At 46.0% G+C, this 22,795-nt stretch overlaps 1 protein-coding gene across 2 annotated transcripts in view; it reads left to right on the top strand.

Annotated features, from left to right (window-relative positions):
- The first annotated feature begins 312 nt into the window (after positions 1 to 312).
- CHST12 (carbohydrate sulfotransferase 12) overlaps positions 313 to 22,795 on the top strand; it is a 43,990-nt gene continuing 21,507 nt past the window's right edge. The window contains exons 1-2 of one of the 2 annotated variants that reach the window (XM_063934632.1): positions 313 to 493; positions 5,606 to 5,679. The gene's annotated coding sequence lies outside the window, so the exon portion shown is untranslated. The remainder of the gene's footprint in view (positions 494 to 5,605; positions 5,680 to 22,795) is intronic. The other variant, XM_063934631.1, reaches the window with a different exon arrangement.

The following is a 22,795-nucleotide window of genomic DNA, read 5'->3' as shown; positions in this document are numbered from 1 at the left end:
ATAATTATTATTATCGTCATCATCATCAATTTTTTTTTTTTTAAATACATAACTCCTGCATGCCCCATGATCAATGACAGGTCCTCTTTAAGTGGCCAGTTAGCAATGGAGTTTGCAAATGTCAACACATGAACTGCGAAATGGTAATATAAAATATAACAGCAGAGCACCATAAGTTTTTACCATCACAGCATGTAACAGACTCTGAAGGAAGAATGCTGTTTCACTCCACCAAACGCACACTGACCACAAGAAAGATGGCGGCTGCTTGCCTTGCCAATATGAAACACTATGTAATTAGCTCCGCCCCTCTGGTCCCTGACCAGGGCGGCGCTGCGGTCTCCTCTCCGGCTCTGCTCAGAGGATGGGGCGGCTGTTAAGACAGAGCTGGCTGTGTGGCTTCATCCTTCGGCCCCATGTCGGAGAGGAGCAGCAGTAAGTCAGCATGGAGCATATGTCACGATAGGAAAGAACATCGCCAGCTGCCAGTAAGGTACTGTACATCTCAGCAGCTTGCCGTATTATCACGATTAGCGGGGCCTCTGCATCCGTCTGCTTGGCTTTGCACAGACCTGCATAGACGCCTGGCTTGCAAAACAAACGGCCTGGTCAGCACGGCAGGGGTTAAATAGAATATTTGCCCTACATTTGTATCCAGAAACAATGTCCCATGTGATAATGGTGACCGATAGGGATAGTTAAGGTAGAGGTGTCAATTATTGCATCATGTAATATAGTTATTGGATATTTGCAGCCATGAACCAATAGTTGGAATGGGTTAATGTAGAATTACAGTACAGCACTACCAGCAAATTTGTGTATGTTTTGTGATACTAAATGGGAAACAAAGGATGAAGAGCTACCATGGTAACTAATGCATTCAGAATGATTAATATGCATAAAGATTTGGCTTTAGTTTTTGCACATCAGGTGGGGGTTATTTTTGTGTGCATTTGTTCATAACATGTCACATTTAAATATATTCATGTGAAAGAGGGAACCTTTAGTTTCACAGGTTGGTTCTGGCTGGGTGTGGTATGTTAGGTAGAGAAGACTTAGGTCGACAGTGTCCAGGTTGACCACTATTGCTTGACATGGTTTCTAGGTCGACAAAAACTCTAGGTCGACATGAGTTTTTTTACTTTTTTTTTTTTTTGGTGTTGTTTTCTCCGTACAGTGACCGGGAACCCTAATTGGTGCACCGTGTCTTCGGGCAAGTTCTTAAAATGAAAAAAAAATAATGTTAAAAACTCATGTCGACCTAGAGTCTCTGTCAACCTAGAAACCATGTCGCCCTACTTACTGTAGACCTAAAGACCGGATCCTGTTCTGGCCAAACACAGAACACACTGCCATATTTTGTTTATAGTCTGTCCCTCATCGCAAGTCGCCTTGATCAATCGATAAGTTAGCAGCCACTAAGCTGGAGTACAATTTATGTTTTTATGTATATGCTTTGTCTCCTGAAATGCAAGGAATTAAAAAAAATAGACAATGTGGATAAATCATCCCCTTTCCCACAGACTTTTCTTTCACCTCGCCATATAAAACACAGAGACACCCACTTTCAGAGACTTTGACATAGCGAAACCGGTATTGTAGCACTGATTAACTTGTGTAAAATATAGTCTTTGTTATGATAACATTTTTATACGTTCCCCCCCCCCCCCCCCCCCCCCCTGCTAGTTTAGCTTTACCTTAAAGGGGTTAGGTTATGTCATGTTCAGTATATGGTCTTATACCCCGTTCAGACTGCACAAATAACCCGGTATTTTTCCGGGACGACATGGGTCGCTGCGCCTGGTATAGGGTTGGTGCAAGTCCGCGCTGTTAAAGCTGACCGATATCACATTAAGCGTACAGATTAAGGTGGTTCAGCAGCAGCAATGTACAACTCTATACAGGCGAATATTCGCATCTAGTTCTATGCACTTGATTTGGGAGCGATTATGCTGACTTGCGTTCAGTACTGCTTCGGCCTCTATGTGCAGGATGTATATAAAACCCAAGAGTACAAGTCCTTGAAGACTCACAGTTTGCTTCTATCCATCACAGACCAGACTGATTCATAATTAGGTACTCCCAGCATAGTATAACGGCCCTTCTTGTAAATTGGTGATTCCACTTATTCATAGTCAGCTGTTTTCTTTAGCATTTTACAGACTGTCACAATATCCCGTTTCTTAATTCCTGCTTTTAAGGTTGTGGTGACTGGTGAACCTGTCATGGTCCCCGGTAGTCTCTAATACCGCTTTCAGACCGCAAAACCAGGTCGGACCTGGCTTTTGAACCCGGGTCCGAGCAGGCTCAGACCCTTGCACATTGCAGTTTAAACCTGGGTTATTCCCAGGTTGGTGCCTTTTTACACTGAACCCATGTCACACACTGTGATGTGATTTAAAATGGACTTTTCTGGCTCACATTGATGAGGTTTCAAAGGAACTAAAAGGAGGGTCTGGGGACTGCTCTGAGCAGACACATAAACAGCCAATCAGCATCAGAATATCCCGGGTTAGAGGCTTTTACACTGCACAGCGACCCAGGTCTGACCCGTGTTTAACCCTTCTTTTAACCCGGGTTGAAATGCCAGGTTGCCCGACCCGGGTTATGCCCCTTTCAGACCGCCTCAGGAGGGTCGCACACTGGAGCTCCAAGTGTGCGACCCGCCTCATGTGCCCTGCGGCCGCTGTCTGCAACCCGACATATTGCCGAGTTGGTTACGTCAGCGGGGGCAGCGCTTGGAGATCAAATGATCTCCAAGCGCCGCCCGTACACAGAGTGAACGGGAAACGGGTCGCATCGACTCGGCTCCTGTTCACACCGCACAGTGAGCTGGGTAGAACACGTGTTCAACCCTGCTCACGACCAGGGTTGAAATACCGGGTCACTCGACCCGGTGTTTCAACCTTTGCACCTTTCAGACCGCACCTGAACACGGGTTATATGCGCTCAGGTGCCAATATCCCATGTTCATAGGTGGCGATCTGAAAGGGGTATTATTTACTATGGTGCTTTCACACTGCACCTTGACCCGGCATTAACCTGGGTTATTTTGGCGATGTGAAAAGGTATAACCAACCTTAGTACTTCACACAGATGATAATATGAGCTTCATGTACAGTTGCATTTGCTTTCTACCATGGTTCATGCTTTATCCTCGGCAATCTGCATTTTGTGGATTTATTTTGGTTGGGATCCAGCAAAAAGGAATATTGGGTCGACCAGACTAGCGAATAGTTGCCTTTAGCATGTGCAGCCCAATGTCCGTTAAAATAATTAATAAATAAAGCGCTGCATAGCCGGAATCATTTCATGTTTTTTAATAACACATTAATTGAACAATTAACAATTGACATACATATAACACACACACATAGACCCGGCCGGTATTAAAATTACCTTAAATTTAATTGGTAAAACTTATCAACCCATAAGATGCAGATCTCACAACATGCCCTCTAATTCAATCATGACCTGTTAATGATGCATCACTGGTATGTTAATCAATTGATAACATGTATATAATTTAACTAAGGGGCCCTTGATGACTAGAATTTAACCCTCAACTACTTAGCAGCATATGGTATCCAGTATTCAGTCACAATTGTGTCCATATAAACAGATGGTATCCAGTATTCAGTCACAACTGTGTCCATATAAGCAGATGGAATGCTAAGCATATATATATCCAAATATTAGGTTAGTTGGTTAGTATAGCCAGCAATGTCCATAACCTAGATTATGTCAGATGATGATTAGTAAATCACTGCAATCCACCAGAATTAACATGGGCATGCGAACATATTAATATACTGCCCTCTAAATGGGGCTCTCATAATCTGTCCTGGGCACTGGTTACTGAGCGGGCTCGTTTGTAAGGGGGTTCTCACCGACCAGCTGATTGTCTGCTGTGCCGAAGTCTCCGCAGCCGACTCCTCCCTTGTATCACGCCACACCTCAGATCCATTTGTGTAATTGTGTCCCAGAAGGAAGTGCAACCAGGTCCGTGTGCTTTGGACCTCTCTCAACGCGTTTCTCCGCCTATAGACTCAGCGGCTTCCTCAGGAGAAATAAAGCGCCGAGTGTTTTTTTCTTTTTATTTAACCAATGTCCGTTAAAGCCTAATTGTATTGGATAATTGCAATCTGGTCTGATCTGTGTGTTTTGATCTTTCACATGTGTCCAGATTGCACCCAGATCCAATATTACTGCAATGATCCAATGCATTCGATTGAACATACGTGAACAGCATTTCATTTTTTTGAGACACATGGCAAGAAGTCTGTGGACCCAGCTATATCAAGCCTTGGAGACTGATGAAATTTCACAGTGATAAAGTATCAACCAATCGGCTTCTAACTAATTTTTCAAACACAGCCTGTAACATAACAGTTAGGAACTGATTGGCTGGTACTTTATCACCATGCATTTTATCACTCTCCAAGGCTTGATAAATCTGGGTCATAGCCATGAGATGCGATCCAGGTCTGTAGAAGGTTGATGAGTGAAAGTACTGTTGGTGGGCATTAGAGACAGGTGGGTGGACCATGATCATGTCTCTATATCCAATATCTATGGACCACAGCTCCATGTATGATACTACAACAGCCTATGACAAGTGGAGCTCCATGGTTACGGACAAATAAGTATAACTTCTTTTTTCTACGTTCTCTAGGTGGAGTAAGCAGTGTTAGCAGATCACAGATGTAAAGCATTAGCCAAGGGCAGGAAGTTCTCTTGTGCAAGACTCTGATAAGTGCTTAAGGGGTATATTCAATTAGGGTCGGATCCATTCCGACATGTATTTGTCGGAATGGATCCGACAAGGTCTATTCAATGCCCATCTCAATTCGACTTTAAAAAAGTCGAATTGAGATGAGGGGGCAGACTGGGGACAGCAGCGTTGCCAAAGGATGTGGCACAGCCGCCAGACCTCACGGCAGCGTCCACCCGGCTCCAGCAAATGGGACCTCACTTACTGGAGCCGGGTGGATGCTGCCGTTATGACACATCCTCCTGCAGCGCTGCTCTCCCCCCGTCTCCCCGCGGCTTTCCCCTCTCTCCTCCTCTCAGGTCCCTCATCTCAGTTCGACTTTTTTTTAAGTCGAACTGAGATGGTCGGAAACGGGGCCAAAACCTGACGAATTTGGCCCCGTTTCCCACAGAAGCACGTGAATCGGCAGCTATACTGCCGATTCACGTACTATTCGACAAGTCGAATTCCCCGACTTGTCGAATAAAAATGCTGGGGACCGAATCGGTCGGAACCCCTTTCCGACCTGAAAAAGTCGAAAACTGCCGTCTTTTCGAGAAGACGGCAGTTTCGACCGTCATTGAATATACCCCTAAGCCGGCTACACATGATACAATTATCTGGTCGATCAGCTGATAATTGTATGATTGCCCCAATAGTTGTATAGTGTGTATAAGAGTTCAAACACTCCTGCAGATTGGAAGGTCAGGATCTGATGTACTGCAAACGCTATCTTATTCCGACCTCCTGATGCCCTGGAAAACATCTGAAGAAAGTACATACTGAGCTAGAAAATTGGTCATCATGCACAACGATCCCAGTATTCTTCCCGTTTTTTTTTTACTTATCTAGGTGGTGAGTGCAGACCAGGGGGAGAGCGTCGGTGAGCCTTTTACCGACGGCTGGGATGAATCCTATCACAGCAGGTAACCAGCAGCCCATCATGTACCCTCCCTTCCCTCATCTCACCTGCTGTTTGGCAGGCACTGGGTAGGCGTAGGGGACGCTGGGACGCTGCAATGCTAGCTTCCACTGCAGGGTGGATGGGAGGTTGCCAGCATCCTGCTTCTGTAGGGGCAGGGGTGGCTTAGAGCAGTGAGCTTTCGGTCACATCAGAGTGCCGGGTGGCAGGGAAATTATGCCAGGCTGATCACCCAAGAAATATAGCTTGGGGAGAACACTGCATTTGATAATTGCTCTGTTGTATTGGAGCATTAATCAGATCGGCAGAATTTCTGTTCTTATTCCCGGGTGTGGTATACAAGGTCTACATTATTTAGGTAGACGCCACCATATTGTTGACATGCATTAGGTCGACGTGGTCAAAAGGTAGACATGATAATGATCGGCACAATTTTTTTTCTCTCCAGTTTTTGAGGTGAAATCTTATGTTTCATTATATTTGACCAATATCAGTATAAATGCATACCCTCGCAGGCCCCTTCATGTGCCACGCTTCTGGCAAGGGTACTATTCCCATATGTAGTTCTCGTGGATAGTAAATCAAGCAAATATTAGTAATAAATGTACAAAATAATAATATTGTGTTGATCATTTATGTGTCGACTATACGGTGTTGACCTATTGACTGTACCTATACCAGTGTTTCCGAATCTCTGTCCTCAAGGCACACTAACAATACAGGGTTTAGTGATATCCATGCTTAAGCACAGATGGTTAAATAAAAATAACTGAAGTACTAATTAAGTCAACTGTGCTCAAGTATGGCTATATTTAAAACCTGAACTGTTTAGCGGGCATTGAGGACTGTGGTTTGGAACCTCTGACCTAAACACCGTCTATCACCCGGATACCAGTGTTCCCAACATTAATCTCCACTGTGCAGAGAAGTACACTCTCTTTGACCTTAAACCAGGGCTCAACAAATCTCAAGGGCCAGGTAGCCATGGCCCCTAGATTTTCCTGCCTGGCTACCAGATTTTGGAGGGAGGAAGCAGATCCTCTTCAACCCCAACAGTCCCAGCGGAGGTTTTGGAGGCGTGCCTGTATTGCGGAGGCCATTTCTTGCACAGTAGTGCATGTGCTGAGTGTCTGTCCTCACCTGCGCTGACTGCTGTGCCTGTCTGTCCCATCCTGCTCTGTCTGCTGTCTCCAAACTCCAGCTGCATAGAGGTCTCCAATAAGAGGGTCTATGCCTGGCTAGGGATTGCGGCTTCGGTGGGGTAGTGATGTGGCCACTTGGAGGGATTGTTTGCTGGGGGAGGCTGCTTTATTTGCCGTGGGGGTTAGCTGCTCATTAATGTGGTAGTGGGGTGGGGGGGGGGGGGGGGTAGCTGCACTGCAGTGTGGATGGAGGGGGCTGGTATGCCAGAGGGTATCCACTTGGTTGTGTGGCCGTGGGGGTTGGTTTGTTTGGTTGTGTGGCCGTGGGGGTTGGTTTGTTTAAGGGTTGGCGGGGGAAAGTTGCTCAGTAATGTGGCGCCGGGAGTTTCAGTTAGTATTTTTTTGGGGGGGGGGTTGGGGGGGGTGTGTAGGTGGTCTGGCTGCTGCACTTTCATACTGGCTCCTAGATGTTTAGATATATTTGTCAAGCCCTGTATAAATACATGTAGTGTGCTAGATGTAATTCAATTAAATGTGATATAAAGTTGTTTGGTTCCAGCTATCAATGACTAGATTAGTGAAATCCTCGGGGGAATTCACTTGTTTACGTCACCGGCATTTCTGCTTGCTGCCTGCTGAGATGGCAAGCAGACATATGAGAAAAGTGACCTGTTTGGATGCCCAAACGTCACTATTCACGCCACGCCCAGAACTTTACCCATTTTAAGCGGCTAAAGTTGCCACTGCAGGACTATTTGAATAGTGCCCCTCATCACTTTCGATGGGAAATTGGGCACGTATAAACAATTGAATAACCCTCCATAGTGTGAAACAGTTCTTGTTTTGTCTAGTGGTGAGATCCTGTAACCGTCGTACCGCATACTTTCAGCCTGACAAAAAGGAGAGCTAAGATTTGCAAAATTAGATTAAAAGAAGTCCAGTGTTCAGGCCCCTCATGCAGTGCAGCATGGTTTTGCCCATTTGTGTGTTGTTGTTGTTTCCCCCCCCCCACACACAAACAAACCTGAATAACCCCCTTTGATACTAAGCATCATGTACACAGCTGCAAGGCAAATGCTTTCTTTGGTGAGCCATCTGTTCACATGTGAACGTTTGGGGGAAGCCTAGCACCTGCATGCCACCGTCAGTGACGCTGACTGCTCGGGCATGCCCCATTAGTTACGTAGAGGGGGCCGACCTACCTCCTTTAGTGACGGTGGGGCCGCGGCCTTTGTTTGTGCGAGCGCCTTCAGTGCGAACGCCCAGTGTGTCCCTGAGCCCTGCCTGTCTGGAATTCTGGTGGGAACACTATTGCATATGAACAGTGTAACTGCTGCATCCACATACTAGTGTATGCACTACCCAGTAGCTGGGCAGGTCCATGATTACATAAACCTTTATGTGGCCCCCTGCCCTCACTTGCCTCTTGGTCCAGCTGAAGCACTATTGCAGGTTATTTTGTGCATTACTGAGTTACGTATTGTTTTATTTAACACAGTCAAACTACAATAAAGGTAAATTGTGGAAGTAGATGGGGTCTGAGAGGGTGCGCTGCTCTCCTGGGAGCCTGCCTAGAATGACGCAGAATTCGCAATTATATTGTAGCATCTAAATTTCTGTGTATTGAGGTCTCCGGGCAGTAAGGAGGCCGTGTTAGTACATTATGTTTATCTCAGATCTTAAGTCTCCATTGGTCAACCTCCAAAACTCTTTTCCATTGTAGACCTCTTTCTCCTAGCCAACTGCATCCTTCCTGCTCCAAAACCATTTCATTAATTGTGTCATGATGTTGATCTGTAGAGTCTGCTTTAGTGAGAAATATGCCAGTTAAATCCAATTTACGGTTGTATTTCGGGAATGTTTAAGGGAACTTAGTATGGGACATTATAGGTTTGTATGTCTGTGTGCTATTAACGAGAGAGCAATATAATCCTTTTATTGGTCCTTTTTTTTTTTTTTCCAGCACTATCTAAAGAGGGCACACACGGAACGATGTTCAGTTAATTTCTAAGCAATCTGACTAGATTGCTTAGAAATTAGCTGAATATCGCTCCGTGTGTAGGGCTGCCGGCGACAGCGATGCGCGGTCCCACATGTCGCTATTGCCGGTGCTAGATTGGCCTACATGCAGGTACAATCTAGCAGGTCGCTCATTTCACCGCTGGGTGAAATGAGCTCCCTCCCATGTCCGTTCCCACATCGCGCTGTGCTGAGCGGGGGAGAGATGTGTGCTGAGCGGTCTGTGCTAGACTGCTCAGCACACATCTCTGGGGAAATCTCCCCATCAGTATGGCCCTTAAGTAAATCCACAAGGAGAATTTCAGTGCAGTTACTGGGGCAGTCAGGCCCCTTACTGAACCTTTAACACAACTATTAAAAAAGGACAAAAAAACCCCACTACATTCTAAAACTCAATCTCATACATTGTAGGACAACATAGCTGGCATAGTTATTAGCATTATTGCCTTCACCACTGTGGTCATGGGTTATGACAAGTATGTGTGTGGAGTTTGTATGTTCTTCCGTTTTTGCATGGGTTTACTTAGGGTGCAGTGGTTTCCTTCCACTCTCTGAAAAACATACTGATAGCTTAATTGCTGCTGACAAATAAATTAACAGTAGTGTGTGTGTGTCCATGTGGTAGGGAATATAGATATTGGGGTATATGCAATTGCGGTCGAATTGCCGCAAATGTCGAAAAATGGGGCATTTTCGACACACAAAAAAAATTTAGACAATGCAATACAGTACTTTTCGACAAAAAAAACGGACGTTTCAGATTCGACTTTTTGAAATTCGACAGTTAGCAAATTCGACATGTCTGCAATGGTAAAAATGCAGCTTTTCGACAAAAGTATATTCAATTGAAGAATGTTGATTCGACAACAGTGCTTTTCGACAGTAATTTCGTCAATTTCATTCCGCCTCACTTTGCTGGCGGAATCTAATAAACATTTTTTAAAACATGTTGTTTTTTGTGTTTTTTTTTATTTTATTGCTAATAGCATATCTATTTATATTAGAAGGGATTATGTACTTGGTTTGTCTATTAGGAGACACAAGTATTATTTATATATTTTTTAAAATAATATTTTTTTTTTTAACTGACTAAAATAGAGAGAGCATGGTTTTCAGTGGGAAGGGGTGGGAATGGGTTAAAATCAAGAAAAAAAAATGCGTGGGGTCCCCCCTCCTAAGCATAACCAGCCTCGGGCTCTTTGAGCCCGTCCTGGTTGCAAAAATACGGGGGGGAAATTGAAAGGGGATCCCCCGTATTTTTAGAACCAGCACCGGGCTCTGCGTCCGGTCCTGGTGCAAAAAATACGGGGGACAAAAGACGTAGGGGTCCCCCGTATTTTTAGCACCAGCACCGGGCTCCACTAGCTGGAGAGATAATGCCACAGCCGGGGGACACTTTTATATCAGTCCCTGCGGCCGTGGCATTAAATCCCCAACTAGTCACCCCTGGCCGGGGTACCCTGGAGGAGTGGGGACCCCTTAAATGAAGGGGTCCCCCCCTCCAGCCACCCAAGGGCCAGGGGTGAAGCCTGAGGCTGTGCCCCCCCCCCCTCCAAAGGCTGCGGATGGGGGGCTGATAGCCTTGTGTCAAATAAAAAATGTTTTTTGCAGCAGAACTAGAAGTCCCAGCAAACCTCCACCGCAAGCTGGTACTTGGAGAACCACAAGTACCAGCACGCTGGGGGAAATGGGCCCGCTGGTACCTGTAGTTATACTACAAAAAAAATACCCAAATAAAAACAGTACACGCACACCGTGATAGTAAAACTTTATTACATACAAAAAACAATACTCTTTTATTTGACACAAGGCTATCAGCCCCCCATCCGCAGCCCTTGGATGGGGGGGGACAGCCTCGGGCTTCACCCCTGGCCCTTGGGTGGCTGGAGGGGGGGACCCCTTGATTTAAGGGGTCCCCACTCCTTCAGGGTACCCCGGCCAGGGGTGACTAGTTGGGGATTTAATGCCACGGCCGCAGGGACCAGTATAAAAGTGTCCCCCGGCTGTGACATTATCTCTCCAGCTAGTGGAGCCCGGTGCTGGTGTTAAAAATACAGGGGACCCCTACGCTTTTTGTCCCCCGTATTTTTTGCACCAGGATCGGACGCAGAGCCCGGTGCTGGTTGTAAAAATACGGGGGATCCCCTGTCAATTACCCCCCCGTATTTTTACAACCAGGACCGGCTCAAAGAGCCTGAGGCTGGTTATGCTTAGGAGGGGGGACCCCACGCGTTTTTTTTTCCTGGGTTTTTTTAAACACTTTTGTGCCGTCAAAAAAGTCGAATCCAGGACGCACATATCCGTCAATTGGTCCGTTTTTCGACAGCGGGACTGTGAAATCCGTTTTTTATTGAATATGTCGAATTCCGGCCCCGGCGGCCGGGATTCGACTGTCGAATTGTGTCTAATTTAAAAACGGTAGAATTCCAGCCGGAATTCGACCGCAATTGCATATACCCCTATATGTTCCTCTGAGACAGGGACTGATGTGAATGACTAAGGGGTCTTTTCATGAGGCAGTGAAAAGAGGGAGAAACAGACCAGTGGATAAATTGCCCATGGCAACCAATCAGCATCTCCCTTACATTTTCTAGAATGTACTTGTTAAAAGCTTCCTTCAAAGCTGATTGGCTGCTTTGAGCAATTTCTCCACTCTTTCACTGCTTCAAAAACTGACCCCTAAATGTTCTCTGTAAAGTGCTGCAGAATAGGTATGCACTTAATAAGTAAATTAATAAATAATTAAATTGTTCAGCATTACCCTGTCTTTCCACTGCAATCCTATTATAAAGCCCCTCCCACATCTGTAAAAACGAATTCGGGCTACAAAGCGGAGGCTGGATTGCATTGACCCCACCCCGTGTATGATTAACCAATGCACACTGTCTGCCAGTTTAGGTAGAGAAGCACCACCCACCAGGTAAATTCTTGCAGAGGACTGGAAGAAAAGAGTATGCATATATACGGGGGTATTCACTAAGCCGACACAGGGTATTTAATTGCGGGCGTTTTCACCCATGTTTGAATCTATTTTCACCCATTTCGTTTCAATTTTTTTTTTGTTAAATCTGCATGGACGAAAATTGTGCCAAAAACGGGCGAAAATGCCTGCGAATTCGCCAAAACACGCGTATCAGCGGCGAATTCGCAGATACAAGTGGTTTTCGCCAGTGCCGGATTTTTCGACCAGTTGAAAAAACGGCATGGGCATTGAATAGGTCGAATGTAAAGTTGACCTAAAAATGGGCAAAAAGTGCAAATGGCACTAATTGAATACCCCCCGTACTGTATATTAAACATTTCAGTTATTTCATGTATACTTCTGTTCCTCTTATCAGGCTTTTTTTTTTTTTCTTTAACTTGACGGATATACAGGAAAAGGGAGTAATACAGGTATAGTCAAAAACACCTAGATTTTAAAGGTTAACAAAAAAAGGCACGGTAAATGCTATTCAGAATTTCAGTACATTATCTAAGTGCATGGATTACAATTTAATTTCAATTGGTTTTAAATATGATATGGTCATTTCTTGGGGTATGGGTCATTAGGCCAACAACACTTAGGTCGACCACTATTGGTCGACATGGAAAAAGGTTGACATGAGTTTATTTTTTTTACTTTTTTTGGTGTCGTTTTCTTCTAAAGTGACGGGGAACCCCAGTTAGTGCACTGTGTCCCCTCACATGGCTGGCTTCGCTCGCCATGCTTCGGGCAAGGTGCCTCGCTCCGGTACCGCTGCGCTCAGCACAGGTTACTATTCCCAATCGTAGTCCACATGGATCGTAAAGTATGAAAAAGTAAAAAAAAAATGGGGGGGGGGAAATGGGAAAAACTCATGTCGACCTTTTTCCAGGTCAACCCAGTGACCATGTGGACCTAATGACCGTATCCCATTTCTTGGCATATAGCAGCCTTCAGTTCATTGATGGTTCTTGGTTGCTGTTTGTGGACCTCTCAGATGGCCCCGTTGGCTGTGTAGAGAGAGGCCTTTTATGATGCTTATGTGGATTGTTTTCTGCCCAGTAACGAAAATTCTGCTTGTTAACGCCAGACAAATAAAAGTGAGCTTCATCAGGATATTGCAGTGATAATGCTGAAAATGAGCCGCTAAGTGATGCGAAACGTCAGGAATCGGCTACACGTGTGTATCGCGAATGAAGGCCACCATCTACATGATATCATATTCAAAACCAATTGAAATTAAATTGTAATCCATGCATTTTAGATTATGTACAAAATGTTGCATATTATTTACCATGCCTTTCTTGTTAACCTTTAAAATCGGTGAGGTTTTTTTTTTTTCTTTCATCCAAAATAATGTAACATACATTGCTGCTAAAAGAACAGATAATATTTTTTTTTTTTTTAAAGTTTTTGTGTCGGATGTTAGATGAACATTGGCGGAAATATGTCGGCGTGTATGAAACTTCTGCAGCTGTTGTGACATTCGGGGAAAGCGCAGCCTGCCCAGTTCATCATCTTGCACAACATAGCAAACATTTTAAAGTTCGCATCCCCCATGATGAAATGCAATTCTCCTTTTGTTTTACAGACCATATCACCAAAATAAACAAAGAAAATTGCATTTTATATATTGATCTTTGCATGTGATCTATTGTATTTCTACTTAATCTTTGTTTGCCTTTGCGAGTTATCTTTCATGGCTGCTTAAAACAATTAGAATAAAACCATAATTCAGATGACAATCGTGCTACAGCTGTCAGTGGGAATAGTAGGCAGCTGATAAGAATGAAGTGTAAAACCTGCTGTGTTTACAGAGCGTACATTTATATGGCTTGTTGGGCGTTTTTCTGCCTTTAGTTACAGAAAACTGAAAATAACAAACAGGAACAGATTCTGGGAACTGCATACAGGGGTCAAATTTACAGGCTAATTGTATCTGTAGTACTAGTAGCGGAAGTACGCAAATTAAATGGATTTACCATTTAAATGGTTGGACTGGAAAATCAAATACATACAACATGTATAAAAAGAATGTATTGCGGAACAGCTTGTAGCAAAAAAACTAAACGCCTCCCCGTATGCCGGATACGTTTTTTTGCTGCGCAGTTTGCATGATAATAGGACTGCTGTTTAACATGCTAAACAGCCCAATTGTGCCCAACTCCGTCCCGCAGCTACAGGTTTGTGCTCTTTACCAGTGAGCAGCACTGACCTGGAGTAGGGTAGGCGGCTGGTGGTTAGGAGACGGCATAATATGATGTAATTTGCATGCGGAGTGCACTTTCGGGGGTCTATTCATGAAGCAATGAAAATGGTGGAGAAGTGAGCTAGTGGAGAAGTTGCCCATGGCAACCAATCAGCATTGAAGTAACATTTATAATTTGCATACTGAACAATTGTACGGAGCAGCTGATTGGTTTCCATGGGCAACTTCTCCACAGCCTCACTTCTCCACTCTTTACTGCTTCATGAATAGACCCCTAAATCTTTTCCATTCCAGGATGACCCAATATTAATAGGTATTCTTTGTTCTTGGAGTATTGCAGTCTATCTCTTGTCAGGCATTCTCCTTGTGCGTCCAGCGTCTCTACAGTGCTGAGCAATGTATTGGTGTTACGTAATTACAGGCTAATAAAACAAACCCATAGGGGCTAGGAGCCTGCTATTTTTCACATTTATAGCTGTCCTTTGAACTGTCTAGTCATCGCATTGCTGAAGCAGGGAATGACAGTTGGAAATGTATGAAACCTGTGCAAACCTTCTTCATCTCAGCCTGGTAATTAACATTAAGAATTTAGGGGAAAATGTATTAACCTTCTTAAGAGTGGAGAAATTGCCATAGCAACAAATCAGCTTCATGTAATGATTAGTAGAAGATAATTGGTTGCTATGGTGAACTTGTACACTGCTAAACTCTTTAGAAGGATTGATAAATCGCCACCTTAATCTAATAATCGAATTTTAGACTCTGCTGTTCAGTGCAACTCTGGCACAAAATAAAGTTAACAAGTTCTGTGTTTAACACTATGGGGTTAATTCAGTTAGTGGAGAATTGTTGGAAAAGGCATCATGTGTCATTGGAATGTCAGCAGTGGCACCCTAATTCGCCCCTCAATTGCGTATTTTAGATTGCAGCCCAGTAGGGGTGTGCATTAAAATCCGTAATTGAAGGACTACTGTAAGTGGCATAGTAGAGCACTAACTCGCGTACAACTGATTTGACCCCTATTAATTCCAGATAACATAGCTTCAGGTTCACAGTGGCCAGGAAATTTGTTAAAAGACTCTTAAGCATGTCTGTATGCACTTTCAATAAATATGCATCAGATTTCTATTTCTCTAATGTCCTAAGTGGATGCTGGGGACTCCGTAAGGACCATGGGGATTAGCGGCTCCGCAGGAGACTGGGCACAACTACAAAGAAAGCTTTAGACTACTGGTGTGCACTGGCTCCTCCCACTAAGACCCTCCTCCAGACCTCAGTTAGATTCTTGTGCCCGGCCGAGCTGGATGCACACTAGGGGCTCTCCCGAGCACCTAGAAAGAAAGTATATTTAGGTTTTTTATTTTCAGTGAGATCTGCTGGCAACAGACTCACTGCAGCGAGGGACTAAGGGGAGAAGAAGCGAACCTACCTAACAGGTGGTAGTTTGGGCTTCTTAGGCTACTGGACACCATTAGCTCCAGAGGGATCGACCGCAGGACCCGACCTTGGTGTTCGTTCCCGGAGCCGCGCCGCCGTCCCCCTTACAGAGCCAGAAGCACGAAGAAGGTCCGGAAAATCGGCGGCAGAAGACTTCAGTCTTCACCAAGGTAGCGCACAGCACTGCAGCTGTGCGCCATCGCTCCTCATGTACACCTCATACTTCGGTCACTGATGGGTGCAGGGCGCTGGGGGGGGCGCCCTGAGGGCAATAGATAACACCTTGGCTGGCAAAATATACATCATATATAGTCCCAGGGGCTATATAGATGTAAAATTACCCCTGCCAGTATAACAGAAAAAGCGGGAGAAAGTCAGCCGTAAAGGGGGCGGGGCTTCTCCCTCAGCACACTGGCGCCATTTTTCCCTCACAGTTCCGCTGGAAGGAAGCTCCCTGGCTCTCCCCTGCAGTCTGAGAAAACTACAGAAGGGTAAAAAAGAGAGGGGGGGCACTAAATTTAGGCGCAGTATAGATATATATATATGTAATATATATAAAAAGCAGCTATAGGGAAAACACTCATTGATAGTGGGATCCCAGTGTTATATAGCGCTCTGGTGTGTGCTGGCATACTCTCTCTCTGTCTCCCCAAAGGGCTTTGTGGGGTCCTGTCCTCTGTCAGAGCATTCCCTGTGTGTTTGCGGTGTGTCGGTACGGCTGTGTCGACATGTTTGCTGAGGAGGCTTATGTGGAGGCGGAGCAGATGCCTGTAAATGTGATGTCACCCCCTGCGGGGTCGACACCTGAGTGGATGGTGCTGTGGAAGGAATTACGTGATAGTGTCGACTCCTTACATAAAAGGTTTGACGACATACCTAATGTGGGACAGCCGGCTTCTCAGCCTGTGCCTGCCCAGGCGTCTCAAAAACCATCAGGGGCTCTAAAACGCCCGCTACCTCAGATGGTTGACACTGATGTCGACACGGATACTGACTCCAGTGTCGACGACGATGAGACTAATGTAACTTCCAGTAGGGCCACACGTTACATGATTGAGGCAATGAAAAATGTGTTACACATTTCTGATGTTACCCCCGGTACCACAAAAAAGGGTATAATGTTTGGAGAGAAAAAACTACCAGTAGCTTTTCCTCCATCTGAAGAGTTAAATGAAGTGTGTGAAGAAGCGTGGGCTTCCCCTGATAAAAAGATGGTAATTTCTAAGAGGTTACTAATGGCGTACCCTTTCCCGCCAGAGGATAGGTCACGCTGGGAAACATCCCCTAGGGTGGATAAAGCGCTCACACGCTTGTCGAAGAAGGTGGCACTACCGTCTCCGGATACGGCCGCCCTGAAGGAATCTGCTGATAGAAAGCAGGAGGCTATCCTGAAATCTATATATACACACACAGGTGTGATACTGAGACCGGCTATAGCTTCAGCCTGGATGTGCAGCGCTGCTGCTGCGTGGTCAGATTCCCTGTCAGAAAATATAGATACCCTAGACAGGGACACTATTTTGCTGAACGTAGAGCATATAAAAGACGCACTTTTATACATGAGGGATGCACAGAGGGATATTTCCGGCTGGCATCCAAAATTAGTGCAATGTCCATCTCTGCCAGGAGAGGGTTATGGACTCGGCAGTGGACAGGTGATGCAGATTCCAAACGACATATGGAAGTTCTGCCTTATAAGGGTGAGGAATTGTTCGGGGATGGTCTCTCGGACCTCGTTTCCACAGCAACAGCTGGGAAGTCTACATTTTTGCCCCATGTTCCCTCACAACCAAAGAAAGCACCGTATTATCAGGTACAGTCCTTTCGGCCCAATAGGGGCAAGGGGGTTAAAGGCGCGTCCTTTCTGCCCAGAGGCAGAGGTAGAGGGAAAAAGCTGCAGCATACAGCCAGTTCCCAGGAGCAAAAGTCCTCCCCCGCTTCCTCAAAGTCCACAGCATGACGCTGGGGCTCCACAGGCGGAGCCAGGTACGGTGGGGGCCCGTCTCAAGCATTTCAGCAAGCAGTGGGCTCGCTCACGGGTGGATCCCTGGATCCTTCAAATAGTATCTCAGGGGTACAAACTGGAATTCGAGACGTCTCCCCCCCGCCGTTTCCTCAAATCTGCCTTGCCAACCACTCCCTCAGGCAGGGAGGCAGTGTTACAGGCAATTCAAAAGCTGTATTCACAACAAGTGATAGTAAAGGTGCCCCTACTTCAACAAGGAAGGGGTTACTATTCCACAATGTTTGTGGTACCGAAACCGGACGGTTCGGTGAGACCCATTTTAAATCTGAAATCCTTGAACACATATATCAAAAAATTCAAGTTCAAGATGGAATCGCTCAGGGCGGTTATTGCGAGCCTGGACGAGGGGGATTACATGGTATCGCTGGACATCAAGGATGCTTACCTACATGTCCCCATTTACCATCCTCACCAGGAGTACCTCAGGTTTGTGGTACAAGATTGTCATTACCAATTCCAGACGTTGCCGTTCGGTCTCTCCACGGCTCCGAGGGTCTTTACCAAGGTAATGGCGGAAATGATGATACTCCTTCGAAGGAAGGGAGTTTTAATTATCCCGTACTTGGACGATCTCCTGATAAAGGCGAGGTCCAGAGAACAGTTATTGGTAGGGGTAGTGTTGCAACAGCACGGCTGGATTCTAAACATTCCAAAGTCACAGCTGATCCCTACGACACGCCTGCTATTCCTAGGGATGGTTCTGGACACAGAACAGAGAAAAGTGTTTCTCCCGGAGGAGAAGGCCAAGGAGCTGTCATCTCTAGTCAGAGGCCTCCTAAAACCAAAACAGGTGTCGGTGCATCACTGCACGCGGATCCTGGGAAAAATGGTAGCTTCCTACGAAGCGATTCCATTCGGCAGGTTTCATGCAAGAACCTTTCAGTGGGACCTGTTGGACAAGTGGTCCGGATCGCATCTTCAGATGCATCGTCTGATAACCCTGTCTCCAAGGACAAGGGTGTCTCTGCTGTGGTGGCTGCAGAGTGCTCATCTTCAAGAGGGCCGCAGATTCGGCATACAGGACTGGGTCCTGGTGACCACGGATGCCAGCCTGCGAGGCTGGGGAGCAGTCACACAGGGAAGAAACTTCCAAGGACTATGGTCAAGTCAGGAGACTTCCCTGCACATAAATATTCTGGAACTAAGGGCCATTTACAATGCCCTAAGTCAGGCAAAACCCCTGCTTCAAAACCAGCCGGTACTGATCCAGTCAGACAACATCACGGCAGTCGCCCATGTGAATCGACAGGGCGGCACGAGAACAGGACGGCGATGGCAGAAGCCACAAGGATTCTCCGATGGGCGGAAAATCACGTGTTAGCACTGTCAGCAGTGTTCATTCCGGGAGTGGACAACTGGGAAGCAGACTTCCTCAGCAGACACGATCTCCACCCGGGAGAGTGGGGACTTCATCCAGAAGTCTTTCAAATGATTGTAAACCAGTGGGAAAAACCACAGGTGGACATGATGGCGTCCCGCCTAAACAAAAAGCTAGAAAAATATTGCGCCAGGTCAAGAGACCCGCAGGCGATAGCTGTGGACGCTCTGGTAACACTGTGGGTGTACCGATCGGTTTATGTGTTCCCTCCTCTTCCTCTCATACCAAAGGTACTGAGGATAATAAGGAGAAGAGGAGTAAGAACTATGGCCCTCATTCCGAGTCGTTCGCTCGGTATTTTTCATCGCATCGCAGTGAAATTCCGCTTAGTGCGCATGCGCAATATTCGCACTGCGACTGCGCCAAGTATCTTTGCTATGAAGAAAGTATTTTTACTCACGGCTTTCTCATCGCTCCGGCGAACGTAATGTGATTGACAGGAAATGGGTGTTACTGGGCGGAAACACGGCGTTTTATGGGCGTGTGGCTGAAAACGCTACCGTTTCCGGAAAAAACGCAGGAGTGGCCGGAGAAACGGGGGAGTGGTTGGGCGAACGCTGGGTGTGTTTGTGACGTCAAACCAGGAACGACAAGCACTGAACTGATCGCACAGGCAGAGTAAGTCTGGAGCTACTCTAAAACTGCTAAGTAGTTTGTGCTCGCAATATTGCGAATACATCGGTCGCAATTTTAAGATGCTAAGATACACTCCCAGTAGGCGGCGGCTTAGCGTGTGTAACTCTGCTAAATTCGCCTTGCGACCGATCAACTCTGAATGAGGGCCTATACTCATTGTTCCGGATTGGCCAAGAAGAGCGTGGTATCCGGAACTTCAAGAGATGATGTCAGAGGACCCATGGCCTCTACCGCTCAGACAGGACCTGCTGCAGCAGGGACCCTGTCTGTTCCAAGACTTACCGCGGCTGCGTTTGACGGCATGGCGGTTGAACACCGGATCCTGAAGGAAAAGGGCATTCCGGAGGAAGTCATTCCTACGCTGATAAAAGCTAGGAAAGAAGTAACCGCGAACCATTATCACCGTATATGGCGAAAATATGTTGCGTGGTGTGAGGCCAGGAAGGCCCCGACGGAAGAATTTCAGCTGGGCCGGTTCCTGCACTTCCTACAGTCAGGGGTGACTATGGGCCTTAAATTGGGTTCCATTAAGGTCCAGATTTCGGCTCTATCGATTTTCTTCCAGAGAGAATTGGCTTCACTACCTGAAGTTCAGACTTTTGTTAAGGGAGTGCTGCATATTCAGCCCCCTTTTGTGCCTCCAGTGGCACCTTGGGATCTCAACGTGGTGTTGGATTTCCTAAAGTCACATTGGTTTGAGCCACTGAAAACCGTGGATTTAAAATATCTCACGTGGAAAGTGGTCATGTTGTTGGCCTTGGCGTCGGCCAGGCGTGTTTCAGAATTGGCGGCTTTGTCATGTAAAAGCCCTTATCTGATTTTCCATATGGATAGGGCAGAATTGAGGACTCGTCCCCAGTTTCTCCCCAAAGTGGTATCAGCTTTTCATCTGAACCAACCTATCGTGGTGCCTGCGGCTACAAATGACTTGGAGGCTTCCAAGTTGTTGGATGTAGTCAGGGCCCTGAAAATTTATGTTTCCAGGACAGCTGGAGTCAGAAAGACTGACTCGCTTTTTATCCTGTATGCGCCCAACAAGTTGGGTGCACCTGCTTCTAAGCAGACTATTGCTCGCTGGATCTGTAGTACGATTCAGCTTGCACATTCTGCGGCTGGACTGCCGCATCCTAAATCAGTAAAAGCCCATTCCACGAGGAAAGTGGGCTCTTCTTGGGCGGCTGCCCGAGGGGTCTCGGCTCTTCAACTTTGCCGAGCTGCTACTTGGTCAGGGGCAAACACGTTTGCAAAATTCTACAAATTTGATACCCTGGCTGAGGAGGACCTTGAGTTCTCTCATTCGGTGCTGCAGAGTCATCCGCACTCTCCCGCCCGTTTGGGAGCTTTGGTATAATCCCCATGGTCCTTACGGAGTCCCCAGCATCCACTTAGGACGTTAGAGAAAATAAGAATTTACTCACCGGTAATTCTATTTCTCATAGTCCGTAGTGGATGCTGGGCGCCCATCCCAAGTGCGGATTGCCTGCAATACTTGTTATAGTTATTGCTTAACTAAAGGGTTATTGTTGAGCTATCTGTTGAGAGGCTCAGTTGTTATCATGCTGTTAACTGAGTATTGTATCACGAGTTATACGGTGTGATTGGTGTGGCTGGTATGAGTCTTACCCGGGATTCAAAATCCTTCCTAATTGTATCAGCTCTTCCGGGCACAGTATCCTAACTGAGGTCTGGAGGAGGGTCTTAGTGGGAGGAGCCAGTGCACACCAGTAGTCTAAAGCTATCTTTGTAGTTGTGCCCAGTCTCCTGCGGAGCCGCTAATCCCCATGGTCCTTACGGAGTCCCCAGCATCCACTACGGACTATGAGAAATAGAATTACCGGTGAGTAAATTCTTATTTATTTCCATTTCCGTTAGAAACAATAGCAGTGAATTGCTGGAGAAACTACTGGAACGCCTGCAAATCTCGCCTAATAACATTGCACATTTTCTCTTGCACATAGAGGCACGCAGGAACGCTATACATCGCGACTGCACATCACTGAGAATTGCCTCCTTTGGACTTTTATTATGCATTTTTGAGATGCAGTTATGGCTGCAGGTGTCCCAGGATATCCGTTCAACCCTCCAGTACTTCCTCTTCACGTCTCCCAACTGTGTCTGTCTCCCTTACTGATGCAGCATTTTTTTTTCAGTTGTGAGTTGCTTGAATTAATCTCACTAAACCCTAAGCTCATGCATCGATTCTTTCCTGTCACTGCAAAATGGTTTGTTTTATGTCCTTTTTGCTTTCTAGCCATCTGTTATGGAGTCTGCACTATTTGTAATGAACATCTGTGATCCATGACAGGACAAAGCCTGGGCATTGCACAACAGATTAATAACATATAGGGAAAAAAAGAACTATCTAGCAATGAACAGGGTGTTATGTTATTCAGCCCTGTGTCCTCACACTGTGTACTGCAGCAAGAGGCGCTGCGGGGACGTTCCTTTTGTCAGTTGTAGTAATTAGTACTGCCAAGTCTGAGGGAATTTTCTTAGTGGTCATGTGTAATGATAGCGCCGCACTGTAGCACACTGGGCATGGAAACCAGTTCATGCAGTTCTTGTGCACAGGAGAGGTTTCTGTCAGGGAGGTATAACGGTCTTCCAGCATCTGCAGGGAGCTTACGCAGATGGTCTAGAGTACATCTTGGCATCTGTTTTACCTTGCCCCACTGTAATTCGGTCCAGTTAGATGTTGTAGAAATAATTGGCTGTAAACTGCACTTCGTACTGTATGGTCTGAAAAATAAACATAGCCCGGTGTAATCCTACGTAGTGCAAATAAAATGGCGGCCTCACCTGGATCCTTCATGGATCGAGGGAATACTCCTTGGAACTGATGACACAAAATTGCTGCATTACTTTTGCATTATATTCATGATTTATAGTTTTTACGCAAATGTAAACCACTGTTTTGTGTTCATGGTTTCTGTAAAGCACTGAGTTCTATTTTAGAAAAGCGCTATACACACAATTATTGTTATTAATAATAAAGGCTGCACATCCTATCAACACGTGATTAATTTCTACTGTATAGTGACTGGGATGGATGATAAGGGATGTTATCAATATCCCGGCAGTTGAAATCCCGGTGGTCAGAATACATACAGCGGTATCCCAACGTTCAAAATCCTGACGGATCCAGGTAAGTATTTTCATCCTAACCCTAACCGTCCCCTCCCACAGCCGAACACTAACCCCACCCCCATTCAGGCCTAAACCTAACCCCAGTGCTTACAGGGGATGTATGCTGAGCGATCTATCGCAGAACGCTCAGCACACAGCGCAATGTGTGCTGAGCGAGGGGCGGG

The sequence above is a fragment of the Pseudophryne corroboree genome, chromosome 7 (genome assembly GCF_028390025.1).
Source record: "Pseudophryne corroboree isolate aPseCor3 chromosome 7, aPseCor3.hap2, whole genome shotgun sequence".
Lineage (NCBI taxonomy): Eukaryota > Metazoa > Chordata > Amphibia > Anura > Myobatrachidae > Pseudophryne > Pseudophryne corroboree.
The sequence above is the reverse complement of the archived record's forward strand: the minus strand, read 5'-3'. Positions and strand labels throughout refer to the sequence as shown.